Genomic DNA, 14,701 nt, shown 5'->3' with positions numbered 1-14,701 from the left:
TTCCCTTTAAAGAAATAAAACTTAATTATGATCAGGTCATATTTAATGATGATCTTTAAGTGTTTTTCCAGAATAGAAAATGACGTCGATTACAACATTAACATTAATAGTAGCAACACGTGACGTGCGCCCTGCATTACTTGACGTAACGTTCGATTAAGATAATCATCGGAAAGGGTATCAAACAGATCAAATCAAACAAGTTGCAAATGAGCTGCCAATCAGAGGCGTGCGAACGCATCAAGCAGAGGCTAAGGCAGCGCCAGATGAAGAGCCAGAGGCAGCGGCAGTGGCTGAGCCGAAGAAGGTTACGCGCCGAAGCGACACTGTCATTAAATGGAGCAGCGCTGGGCGTTGCGTCGCTGTCAAACAAGTTGTCGACGTCATTGAACACGCAAGCAAAACGTGATGCAGTCAACGCAGCACACACACACGCAGACTAAAGTCAAAGAGAGAAAGAGAGAGAGGGAGAGGGGCGAGTGAGAGCATAAACAGAAGTTGGAAGTGGAGTTGTGAGTTGCGGGTTGCGTCGTGAGAGTTGCATACTGGGTGCAAAGTACACATGAAGATTGGCAACGCCAACTTCTGGGGGTTTTCCATGCCTGGGCGCCGTATCATTAAACGCTGTGATACCCAACACTTAATGTCAGTGCGGCAATGCAGCAGAGCTGCAGTTGAATGTACTGCAGCAGAAATCTTTCTGTTTTGGCTTGACGTTTTTTGTGTGTTTTATTTTTGGTAAAGTAATCTTAACGCCTTGTGTCTCTCTCTATCTCCCTCTCACTCGCACTCACTCACTCACACGTTCACTCAGTCTCTCTATCTCGCTCGCTCTGGCTCTCTAGCTGAATGCGCGCTGTACTGCGATCAGCGTATTGGAGCATGCCCCAGTGTGAACTTTGGAATCGTACACGATGGAAGATTGCTCCGATTCGCTGGCTTATAGGCAGCGAAAATCCATTGAATACATTTCGAAATACTTTTCTAAAGAATTCCCGTGGCATTCCACATCAAATATATAAATCACTACGATAAATCTTATATAAGCCCCACATTTTTTTTCCCTCTTTCACTTTTTCTTGGTATTTTTGCACACGTTTGCCCAAATACGCTGAAGGTTGTTTGAGGTTATGTTCGCCAACATGGTGGCGGTACTATATTCAAGATGGCGACGCTGTCTCAATGTTGCACACTCATCAATCAATCAATCAATCACTCAAGTGTTTGTATACTAGGCTAGTCTATTAGAATTGGCATGTTAATGAGAGATTCTTAGCTTGATATGAAAATGATTAATAATTGAATATATGAAAAAAAAAAAAAAAAGAATTGAAAATGAGAAATGTTAAAGTTACTTTCATGTGCAAGCAACTATTTGTATATCTATCTATCTATTTAATAATCGAAATATATATTAAAATTATCATTTCAATATTTTCTAATATACATTCCACATTTTTTCGTATACCATTCCGTTTTTACTTGATACATATATATATATATATATATATATATATATATATATATATATATATATATATATATATATATATTTTTTTTTTTTTTTTTATTATATTTATCTGTATTTTTAAGATCCAGCACACGCCAAAGCGATTAGCATGCGATTGTTATATATTTAGCCAAAAAAAAGAAAAAAATATTTAGCCAGCTGTCAAGTTTTAAGCTTTGTTAGTAATTTGTTCAAATTTATTATTTTTGTATTATTAAAAGAAAAGTATTGAAAAAAAAACTTATATAACTCACCACTCGAAGCAATCCTTTAAAGTAATTAATTATAAATAATTTTAGTTTCTCAATTTGTTTTTTTGTAAATTTATTTGATTGACTTTTTATTGATTGTTCAAATCATTTTCACAAAATATTCATTGTTATTAATTAGTAATTAGTTATTTCACCATGTGAACTTTTTTCACTTTTCCAATGGGCATGACAATCAGTTTTATATATATTAAATATATATATGTATATATATTATATTTTTTAATATATATTTTATTTACTCTTTTCAGTTTGTTGTTTAATTGTTTTAAAATATTCAACACTTTTATTTTTACTCCTTGTCCAAATGGTTTGCAAGCTTTTTTTTTTTGGTTCGATCCGTGCAGTCAGAACGTCTGCGTATGAATAATTCGATGCAGGGTAGCCAACGACCGCAAAGGCTACTGTTGCCTCTGCTGCGGCGCTGCTTGCCTAGGTTCGGTCCGTTCTCGCCTGGACTTGTGCGAGCTTCGAAAAAAGGTGAGAGAGAGAGAGAGAGAGTGCGTATTGTTGTGCTGCTGTTTTGATAACAGCGATATAAAAGCCTGACACAATAAATGATGCGCAATTTTCTATTACTCAAGCAATGAGAGAGTGGGAGAGTGAAGAAATTTGGATCTGATAAGAATGTTGTTCTTATGCTTGTTGTTATTGCTGGTGGCTGACGCTGACTTTCCCCCAACGACGAATTTTGATCTGCGTGGCGGTCCGTTTGCAACATGTGCGTTTGAGCACACGCTCCAGCATGTTCGAACAAACTGTTGCATATCGAACTCATACAAAACGTGAGTATGCTCCGTCTGCTCGCTACGATGCAACACCATTGATGTCGTCGTCACACTGTTTAAATCGGTTGTATCTGTGTCTCGAGCAGGTCCAAAGTTCGAACTTCAGCGTCTTTGTCATCGACGTCGGCGTCGTCGTCGTCAAGTGTTTGATTCTTGACCGTTATTAAATGATGTCAATTTCTAACGTTCTCCCCTAGCGGCGCTGCGCGTTCTTTGAGTGGCATAGTGTAATTCTCAATCGGTTTACGCTCCATTAATTTTGCATTTAAATTACGACGCGTGTTTCGATTATTATTTACGATGCGATCCATTGATTAACTTTTTGGTATAGCACCTATTATGATTGATTAGCATTTTATTGATCAACTTTTCACGTTCTCCATGCATGTTACCCATACTTTGATAGATGTTGCCACTTATGTAATTGTAGCAGATTTTCAGCCTTCTTTTTTATTCAATATCAGCTGATAAAATTATTATTTCCACTAGACTTTCAAAGCCAAGTCAAGCTCCTCCAAGATCATATGGGAGCACACGCGCGTGTACCGCGACACGTCACAAGGCTTATCGCGGCCGCGCCTCTCAAATCTATATTATGAATATATATATTATATATATATATATATATATATGTATATATATATATATATATATATATATATATATATATATATATATATATATATATATATATATATATTCTTGGGTAGTTTCCTAACGCCTCATGTGTGTGTGAGTGTGTGTTCTTTATGACATTTTTAATAGCTTTTTATAAAGCTTAATGCTATACTCTAGCAAAGGGTATAAGCTATTCGAAGTAAAGTTTGTCGCCTTCTCATATTTTCTATTCGTCATTTGAAAACCTTTTCCCATCATAACCCGGCATGCCTCGTTTTAAAGGGTATGTAGTCTTCGATTTCTGATGTTTGTATGGGAAGTATAATCAAAGGAATAAAATTGTATTGAAATTAAATTTTGTAAACAAGTACAGTTATTTGTTTTTTTTTTTTTTGATTTGTGTTTATTTTTTACCAAATTCGGTATTATTATTATTCTTTCGAGAATAAATAAATGCGAAATAGAAAGATTGAGAAGTGATTGACCACGAGAGAGGAGATTTGATTATATAGATGGATTCCTTGTTGACAACCGGAAAGTGCCCAGACATACTTCAAATGAACCATTGATAACCAATTGATAACACCCACGACTTTCGAATTAATTAACAACAACAAGAAAACAAAAATTAAAAATACAAAAAAAAAAACAATAATAATAATAAATCCACTAATTAAAATCAGCAAGTGGCAAACAGATTGAAAGCTAACGAAAGCCCCAAATATTCTAGATGAACTTAATAAATATTGACAAATTCTTGATTAATTTGCCGTCAGAGCTTAGATCTTCAAGATCAGTTTTCTCTATAAATTGAAAAAATATCAAAAATATGTCAACAAAAATTTTAAATTATATTTATTATTAATTTTTTATATAATATTATATAGTATTCAAACTCAGAATTTAAATATTTTCCAAATAAATATGGTAAATTAAAAATAAAATAATGAATAAATTCAAATAAATTCATATTATTTTTCAAATTTTAAAATAATTTTAGTCCTTTTTCTAGTGTTAAAATTTTCGATCTTGTTAAATTAAATTAAAAAGTATAATTAAAATTTAAAATAAAACTTATATAAAAAAATGAATTTAAAAATATTTATATTTAATATTTGATTTAAAATTTCTCTGTAATTATCAAGCTGCCTGGCTTCAGCCGTATGCCGCACTTGTTGCAGTGTAGTGTAGCTCATGAGTAATTAACACATTTTGTGACGGCCTATTAAACGGATCATGGCCAATATTCAAGATGACACACGCGCCCAAAAAAACCACTGGAAAACTGAATCATTACCGTGGGTAATCAAATGTTTATATAAATATTAGATAGGATTATATAGACATATACATGTATATATATATATATATATATATTTCTGAGCAGCTAAGGCAAAATTCCATTGATGTGGGTGGCCGAAGCGGTGCTGTGCATGTGGACTAGTCGTGTACAGCCTGATAGCCTGACAGACAAATCCATGTACTCTACTCTAGTATATGCTAAAAATAGTAAATACCAGAATCGAGACAATGGGGCAAAGGCTTCAAGAATGAATGTCTGATAAATCATGAAAAGCGAACGCAGAAATTTTCCACGATGCTGGCAAACCTCGCATATCGAAAACGAGAGTAGTTTGAGTGTGTGTGCGGGTGTGTGTGTGTGTGTGTGCGTGTGTGTGACGCAGCAAACGATATTGAGTATACGCTATAGAGATATCTAGACGCAACGACTTTTGGACTTTGTAGCCAATTGATGGCAGCTGATGCATTGGCAGACGCTCGAGAGACGCTCGACCGGCCATGCCCGGCGACCACATTCAGTTGATACTTTAATTGAAATGTGCATGTATACACTGCGATACATTTGAATACACTGAGAGAAATCTAATCAAAATGGAACAAAATATGTTAGGTAAATAAATTGAATTTCCTTAAATGAAAGAGGCAAATTAAACTGGGCTTAATGCATTGCATTGGATATGTGAACTAGATCGTTCGATTTATTCACTAGTTCAGCAGCTTATGAACTATTTGTAGCACTTAGTCAAAGATTAGTAACCTATTCTATCTTCTACTGCCTAATTTAATACTTCACTCTTCCCTTTTTTTGCCACCCGTTCCCCTTTTCTCTCTTCCCTTGGGTTTCCAAGTCTGATTTTTCGTTAGTATCAACCACATCACAATTGTTTTCTCTGAGTGTAATTCTCAGTATTTTTTCGTCTACATAATGCCAAAGTCCACTTACGAGTCATGCGCCAGACGTGTGAACCAAGTGACAACCGCAACCCAAAAAACAAAAAAAACTAAGAAGAAGAAGAAGAAGACTTGTGGAAGAAATCGTGCATGAAATGCGTTTGGGCTTAATTTGTTTCAATTTCAATTTTCATTTTCAATTTCAATTTCAATGCACAGCACATCAATTAAGTCCTCATCATCACCCTTCACTGGGCACGCGTGCAGCTCGTGTTGCCAGTTGCCAAACGTTGTCAGACTCTTCACCCTCCTAGATTCTTTTAATTTCCTCATTTAATTGAGATGTCCGAGATGTGCTCGATGACGCCTGCTCTGTTTAGCGGCAGGTGACGTGGTCAAGTCTTAATCAAAAATAAACCTCTATAAATAGATCGCAAACCAAGGAAATCTGTGCGTAATTTCGTATTATTATGTGACTGCTAATTGCTAGATATATCTTACTATATATATATATATATGTGTATGATATACATACATATATATTTGGCAGCACAACAAACGATAACAACGAACGAATCGTGTGGCTCTTCAAGCAAGAGATAATCCAAATTCGTGAATATTTATATATATATATATAAACTCGTGCTAATTGAAACTATAAATATTTGCTAGTCACTAGGCCTATCACAGCTGTTGTTGCTAGCATTTGTTGTTGTTGTTGCTGTCGTGTGACACGACTCAAACTTCCAGGAAATCAATTAACAGAGCACCGAAAAGACCTACTAAAAGACTATTCTTGATTAGATCTAAATAGATTTTAATGAATATTGCAAGCAGTGCCTGGAGTATAAATGTTTGCAGATATCAGACATTGGATCCAGAACATATATAGTTAACAACAACAACTTAACTTTGAGCTTTCGGCTTTCAGCTACGACAACGTTCTTACGAGACTTCAAGTCGGGATAGCGAAGTAGGCAGCTAAAAACCTACACGATTCATTAGCTCATAAAGTAACTGAAATACTAAGTACTTCACAATATATGCAGATTGACAATAGGATTTATTAAGCAAAAAGCTGGAGAAAAGTCTGCGAAGGTTTTTCTTAAACTCAGTCCGCAGCTGATAACAGAAAAGTCCTAAGCCAAATGCTCCCATTTTTTATTATGGTATTATCTACAGAGAGAGACTAATCGATGGAGGAGTATGAGGGGTAGAAGGGCAGCTGTTCAGTGAGTTAAAAAGCTAATGGCTCTACAAAGAATGCAGTTGTACTTTCATACAATTTCCCAGAAATGTATATTCATGTTATTTTAGTTACGGGTAGCTTTGAGTACCTGCAAATCTGAGGCGAGGGGTTTCAAATATGGATTCAGCATATGGAAAACCTTCATATATATACATATATATTTATTTATATATATTATATGTATATATGTATATATATATAAACTTCACAACAATTTGTTGTTCCATCGTTAACGTTTAGTATTTTTATATGAAATATTCAAGCTACAATAATCAATTAAACATCAAGTTCAAGGTTCTCTCTCTCTATCTCTTTCTCCCCTCTCAATTTCTTCCCTCTTTATATTTAATGCACTGCACTCCCTCTCTTACTTTCAGTCTCCTTATTTCCCTCTCTTTCGGTCTTCTTCTTTCCCTTTCTCCCTCTCTCTGCACTTTCTTTCTATATCTTTCTTCTTTCGAGATTTTCTTCCTTTCTTCTTCAGTCTTTTTCTTTTCCGTCCCCCTTCTTTTCTTTCTTTCTCTGCCTTTCTGTCTCTCCCTTTAATCCCCTTTTCTCTCTCTGTAGTTTTCTTTTCCTTAACCCTTCTCTCTCTTTTCTCTCCCTTTCTCTATCTCTCCTTTATTTTCCTCTCGCCCCCTTCTCTCTTCTTCTCTCTCTAGCTCTAATTATATTATATTATTATGCATTATATTATATATATGACCATAATCTTACGAAATGAAATAGTCACTTGATAATCAAACATAAGTGTTACGACCTGGCATCTAATGAAGTGATAAGAGCGCCCCTTGGAAGTTGGAGTCAAATGAATTTTCATGCCTAACGATAAGCGAAATTAATGGAATATACGTAGCTTGATTGCCCCTTGAAGTGTGTTTGGCAATTATCTAATGGCCTATCAGTTGTTATTATCTTCTATGCGCATAGTGAAAGCTATGTAGTAGAGCTACTGCTATGATATACCTCTTGCATTTCAAAAGATAAGTTTCCCTTAGGGCTGATATCTATTGAAGAAATTCGTGTGAACTCTAGGCAAAGCTGGTTGTTCGAGGACAATAGCTGAGCACACCCTGCTGGCTGCGCAGTACAGGGTATAATGAATCACACTTCATATTGACACAAAGACTAATTACCGCCAAATTATCAGTTTCTAGAAACTTGAAGACCGCAATATAACCAATAAAATTTGGTGATTAAAAATTGGCACAGCCCTCACGATTAAGAATCTGATTATCATAAAATCTAAAAAAAATAGAGAAAAAATAATACAAACGTGTGCAATAAAGTTAATAGCCTAGCAAAACAGAACTGCAAATTTATAAACATTTATTTGCGAGAGATCATATATATATATATATATATATATATAAATATATACATATATATATATATAATATAAATCAAAGCAATATATACCAAATCTCTAAGGCAAATTGAGTGCACGTGTCGCCGGATCTTAAAAACAAATTAAATGATAATAATTTCTAAAAAAAAAACTAACAACATGCTATATACATATATATACTTTTGTATGTGAGTTAAGCTGTATTGCGACAAATTGAATGCACGTTTAGAATAGCTTGAGAACCCCCAAAAAAAAGTAAGTCGGGAGTAGCTGATGGCATAATAGTTGTTCACAGTACATCCAAAACTGTTTCCGACTTGCCACGCTCCCAATGGTCATGCCATAGAATATATCTATACATATATCTGCCTATCTATATACCTATCTATAGACAACTCCACAGAAGCTCTCCCCCTTCCGCGACCCTTCCATATCCTCTAAATGGCAAACTTCCGACTGTCAGGCGCACAAAACCTATATGCTCTCTTCGCTGCACGAGCTAAATGATAAAATTAGAAATGAGCTACCAGATGTTAGCTAAGAGGCAGCCAATAGGTCAAATCTAATCAACCAATCGCCGATCTGGTTCAGTGCAGACAAGTTAAGAGCATAAACAAACAGAGATAGGAAGAAGCCGCACAACAGCCCGAGGCCCCTTCTCTGGCCAACACTTTCACTTTTTATTGCGTTCCAATGCGTGTGTTCGTCTATTTGTTTGTTGTCTGAGGCCTCAATTCCACCTGGCTTGTGCCGCTAAATCTTATCAGCGGGCAGCACAAGTTCATGTTCAAGTGATAAGCGCTGCGTGCTTTAGCTGCGTATTTTACGTTCTTTCACTCAGCTCACTCGCTATCTCGCTCATGCACCCCTTCTCTCTGTCTCTCTCTGTCTGTCTGTCTATCTTACTGTGTAGCTCTCTCTCTCTCTCTCTATCGCTCTGCCCCTCTCGCTCTATGTAGGGGAATTTTTCCGGACATGCGGCAAAAGACTGTGACAAGGCGCATTTGGCACAGATCTTAGATATAATACTGAGTAGGCTTTATTGTGGCATAAAAATTAAAAATCATGGCATTGGACTGTGTTACATGCACGACCATTCGCCTGATAGCAGCGTGATTCGACACACACAGTCATATATTTATAAACATAAGAAGAAGACACAACAAGTCGAGTCATGCGAATGCTTCAAATGCTTATTTTTAGGCCAAGAGTGAAAGGATGTTTCTTTAAGAAAGGAAGCAGCCTAAATAAAAATAAATATATGCAAGTCTAATATATATAAATATATATATATATATATATATATATATATATATATATATATATATATATGAATATATATTTATATTCTATCTTTTCTTATTTGAATATTACGAATTTAATTAGAATTTATTCCAAGGAAACAGGAAATATAATAAGATATGATAAGAGTATAGAAATACATCTATATCCATATGTATCTTATAAATATTTATACATATATATATATATATATATATATATATATATATATATATATATATATATATATATATATATAAAAATTGATAAACATGTTTGTTTAGAGTAGTGAAAAATAATGTAAAATGCATTGTATAAAAATAATATATTTATATAAGTTAAAAAAAAATGATAAAACCAACAATATATAAATATTTATTATTAAAGCAAAAACTTACCCGCATTCAATTTATTTTTAATAAAGTTGATATCACATATTTATCACAGATATAAAATATTTTTGTTGCCCCAGTTAGCTTTCATTGATTATACTTTGCAAAAAATGGGAATTTCCCTGATGATATAATTGTTCCTGGTAGTAATACTGGCATATCTATAGGCTATTTAGATAGGTGTGAGTAAAAAATAAATAAATAAATAAAAATTCTAAAAAATACATTAATAAAATAATTAAAAAAAAATTGATAAACATGTTTGTTTAGAGTAGTGAAAAATAATGTAAAATGCATTGTATAAAAATAATATATTTATATAAGTTAAAAAAAAATGATAAAACCAACAATTGTTGGATATTTGTTGAAAAAATAAATATGACGACAAAGCAATTTGCAGAAGTTTAAAAATAACAATTTATGTATAGATAGTAACATATATTTGTAAATGATTTTTGAATTAAGAAAATATATTTCCAATTAAAATTCAAATCGAAACTCATTTGCTGTTATTTGTAATACTTTTCATTTTATTCTCATTCGTCATGTTTTAGTTCTTGTTTTTACTGCACGCTTCTCATATTATTTTTATTTGTTGTTATTATTTATCATATTATTTGTATACATATTATATATAAATAATATTTTTTATTACTCCACCTGTTTCTGCTGCGCTCTGTATTAATCTTAAGTTTGTTTTAATTGTATTATTTAAGTATTACGATTTTACTTGTATTTTGGTTTTCGGTTTGGTTTTTGTTTATAATTAGAGTAATGAGCAATTTTTATATTAATTATAATTAATTATTTAAGTATGCATTTTAATCTTAATAGTTAAGTTCTCCAATTCTGATATTCTTTGTTTGTTTTCTAGTTGTTAAACTATTTATTAGTTGAAATTCTTTGTAGACTTTTCATACAAAATAACAAAAGCTTTTGTATATATATTTGTATGTGAATGTGTGTGTATGTGTGCAATGCGCATGTATGTGTGACGTGTGTCTGTAGGTGTTCGTTGGGTGTCATAAATATATTACAGCTTTATCTTTTTTTGTTTTTTTTTTTTTTTTTGTTGTATGAAAGAACTCAAAAATGATTTATTTTTCCTTTGAAGCTGCTCAAATATTTGAAATCTTTGATGTCCTCCTGGAATATACAGTTATTTATATATATTTGTTATATATATTTTTTAAATGGTTTTACTTTATGCATTAAACATTTAATATTTCGATTTCAGTTTTCAATTCGTGACAAATTTAATGAAACAACAATTTATCTCACATATTAAAAGTTGTTTTCAAATGCTTTGACAACAATAACAGAACTTATGCATTTCGTATTTTCTTCTTCTATATTTATATATTTATTATTATTTTTGACTGACTTTTTAATAACTTTCTGAATTTTTATCGAATTTTGCAATATGTTTTCTAATTATTTTCATTTCCCACTTCAATATGCTATGTATGTATGCGTACTTGAAATTCCAATTGTCCTTTTGGTCTTTTAACTTAAAATTTGCAAATAAAAAATATTTTAAAAAAATTGAATTTTCCTTGCTTAGGTGAGCTTGAAGAATCGGGCTTGAGTTGGGGTTTAATATGCACGTACGATATAAGTATATTCGATATAAATGTTTGCCATATAGAAAGTTGCTTGTATATAGGGTTTATAGAGAGCAAAAGTGTGGTATTATAATTATAGCGTTCCGTATTTTGTGTTTCTTAAGTTTTTCTCTTGTTTTTTTTTTGTATTTTGGTATTTTTTTATTTAGCAAAAAGCACGATTTCCAAAAAGCAAAAATCGCATTGTCAAAAATTTGATTTAATTCGTAAGTTAATAATGGTAGTTCCTTTTTATCATATACATATATATATATATATATATATATTTTCATTCCATGTAGACCAATAATATGTGTAATTGTTTGCATTATTCATATTAGTTTATATATATATACGAATATATATATATATATATATATATATATATATATATATATATATATATATATATATGGCTTTAGAAAATTATGGACTACACATACAAACATTATTAAATTTCTTGTTTTTGTTTTCTCATTTATAAAAATAAACAAACATAGAAAATGTTTTATGTATTTTGCAAAAGTTTTTCTCTTTTTTGTTTTTGATATGGAATTTTGTTAAGTACAAATACATAAATGTAGGTACTATATAAGTATATTAGTTTTTTGTTATTAATTTAGTTAGTTTCGTTTTCTTGTGAAGGAATTAAATGCAGTTTTACAGTGAATTACAGAGAGAGAGAGAGAGAGGGAGTAGAGTTATCGGAAGTATATATATATATCTTTGCTTATGGTTTTAATGGTTAAAAAAAGAATCATTGTATGCATGCTTTATATATACGCGCGATTTGGCCTACCAGGTATACTCGTACATTAACTAGTTAAGAATTATAACTCAACACGCGCTGCAAAACTCTCTGCTACAAACATCAGTCAATGTCAATACAGTCACACGCACTCAAGCACACACGCACACACACACAGACATGCATACACTGTCAACTTTTCCACATTACGCATACGCACTGTTGTACAACTTCCTTGCAACATATAAACAAATTTGTTTAACAAACAGCTCTTAACTTTTATCGACTTACAATTGCTATTTAGTACGTTATTTATATACGTTTATTAATTTTACAATTATAAATATATATGTATATATAAATGTGTGTGTGTGTGTGTGTTAGGCTAATATTTTGTCTAATGCAAAACGTTGCTGTGATTTCATTTTGTTGCTGCTTTAACTTCGTTCGATGTTGTCTGCACATTCGCCTCAAGAACCGATCTCAGCTTGTCTCTAACTATATTTGTTTAGTTATTTACTATGTACTTAGAGCTAAATGTTTAAGAATTTTTCAAATGTTTATTTTACTTGGTTTTTGTTTATTTATTATATATATATATATATATATATATTTTTTTTTTTTTTTTGCTATTTTATGTCAGCTTTTAGCTGACATAGCCAAACATTTAAATTCTTTATGCATGGTTAATGATTTTCCGTTTTGTTCTTCAAGTTAAATATTAAGTATATATATTTTTTTATAGTTATTTAGTAGTTATTAAGTTATAAATGTAATATTTTTGTTGTTTTTGCTTTAAGTATTTGTAATGGAAGACATTTTTTATACAAGTTTAAGACACAGAAAATATTTTTTCTTTTTATATATAATTGTAGAGTGGTGTATGAGTGTATGTGAGTATATAAATATATATATACATATGTGTGTACGTGTGTGTGTGTATGTTCAAAAAGTTGTTTAAATAGTTTTTACTTTTGTTTTACTTTTTGCTTGTTATTTGCTTTAGTAACTGGAACTTAACGTCTCTGCCAAATTAACAACGATATGTGAATTTCTAATACATTTGAGTAAGAAAAACAAAAATCTATTAAACTAAATAATGCTACGCACTTTTCGAATATCCAACTAAAATATAAAATAATTCTTGTTCTCTTCTGATGGCTCTGCGGATTCAATTGCTTATATATAATATTACATATATATATATGTATATATATATATATATTTGAGTATATATGCGCTTTGTCAAAATGATGTTTTGTATAAAAATGTATATAAAATAAAGTTCATTTTCCTTTGCAAAACTCATTCGTTACACGCATGCATATATTAATTAATTAATTAGTCATTTACTTAATATATATTTATATATATGCATGCATGTATTTTATTTTATTTTATCATATGTTTATTGTATTGCTGTTCAAAGTTGGCTGCCATGCATATGTCTTCGATATGAACTGGTTTCTGTTGTTTTTCTGCTTCATCTTTTTCAGTTTTGTTTTGTTTTTGCTGTTTTGGTATTTCAAGTCTTCTGTTTGTTGTTCAGTGAATATGTTTAAATCGTTTTCCTTGTGTTGTATTCTCTTCTTTGTTTGTTTGTATTTTTTTGTTGTTGTAAAATATATAATACTCGATATTTGTGCGTACGCAGTTAGTGCAAATCATTAATTTCGTTTACATTTTGTTTTTCGTTTTTTGAATTATTGAATTATTGAATTAAATATGTTCGGTAGGAATTTTGTTCTTTCAAATACTTTCACTTGCTATTTACATAAACCTGTCTATTTAATATTTTATTTTTGTAATTAATTTCGCTCGCTTTCTTCTAATGTTTAATACTTTTTTGCTTTTAGGTTTTGGAAAATTGAAAATAAATATTAAGGAAATAATTTGTTCTACAAATATTTGATTTAAATTGTGTTTTAGTTTTGCGTAACTAATATTTAGCTAATAATTACTTTTGTCTAATTGTCAATGGAAATATAGTTTGTTCAAAAAGTTGTTTAAATAGTTTTTACTTTTGTTTTACTTTTTGCTTGTTATTTGCTTTAGTAACTGGAACTTAACGTCTCTGCCAAATTAACAACGATATGTGAATTTCTAATACATTTGAGTAAGAAAAACAAAAATCTATTAAACTAAATAATGCTACGCACTTTTCGAATATCCAACTAAAATATAAAATAATTCTTGTTCTCTTCTGATGGCTCTGCGGATTCAATTGCTTATATATAATATTACATATATATATATGTATATATATATATATATTTGAGTATATATGCGCTTTGTCAAAATGATGTTTTGTATAAAAATGTATATAAAATAAAGTTCATTTTCCTTTGCAAAACTCATTCGTTACACGCATGCATATATTAATTAATTAATTAGTCATTTACTTAATATATATTTATATATATGCATGCATGTATTTTATTTTATTTTATCATATGTTTATTGTATTGCTGTTCAAAGTTGGCTGCCATGCATATGTCTTCGATATGAACTGGTTTCTGTTGTTTTTCTGCTTCATCTTTTTCAGTTTTGTTTTGTTTTTGCTGTTTTGGTATTTCAAGTCTTCTGTTTGTTGTTCAGTGAATATGTTTAAATCGTTTTCCTTGTGTTGTATTCTCTTCTTTGTTTGTTTGTATTTTTTTGTTGTTGTAAAATATATAATACTCGATATTTGTGCGTACGC

Source organism: Drosophila hydei, unplaced genomic scaffold (genome assembly GCF_003285905.1).
Source record: "Drosophila hydei strain 15085-1641.00,03,60 unplaced genomic scaffold, DhydRS2 tig00008116-arrow-pilon, whole genome shotgun sequence".
Classification (NCBI taxonomy): domain Eukaryota; kingdom Metazoa; phylum Arthropoda; class Insecta; order Diptera; family Drosophilidae; genus Drosophila; species Drosophila hydei.
Note: the sequence above shows the minus strand (reverse complement) of the source record.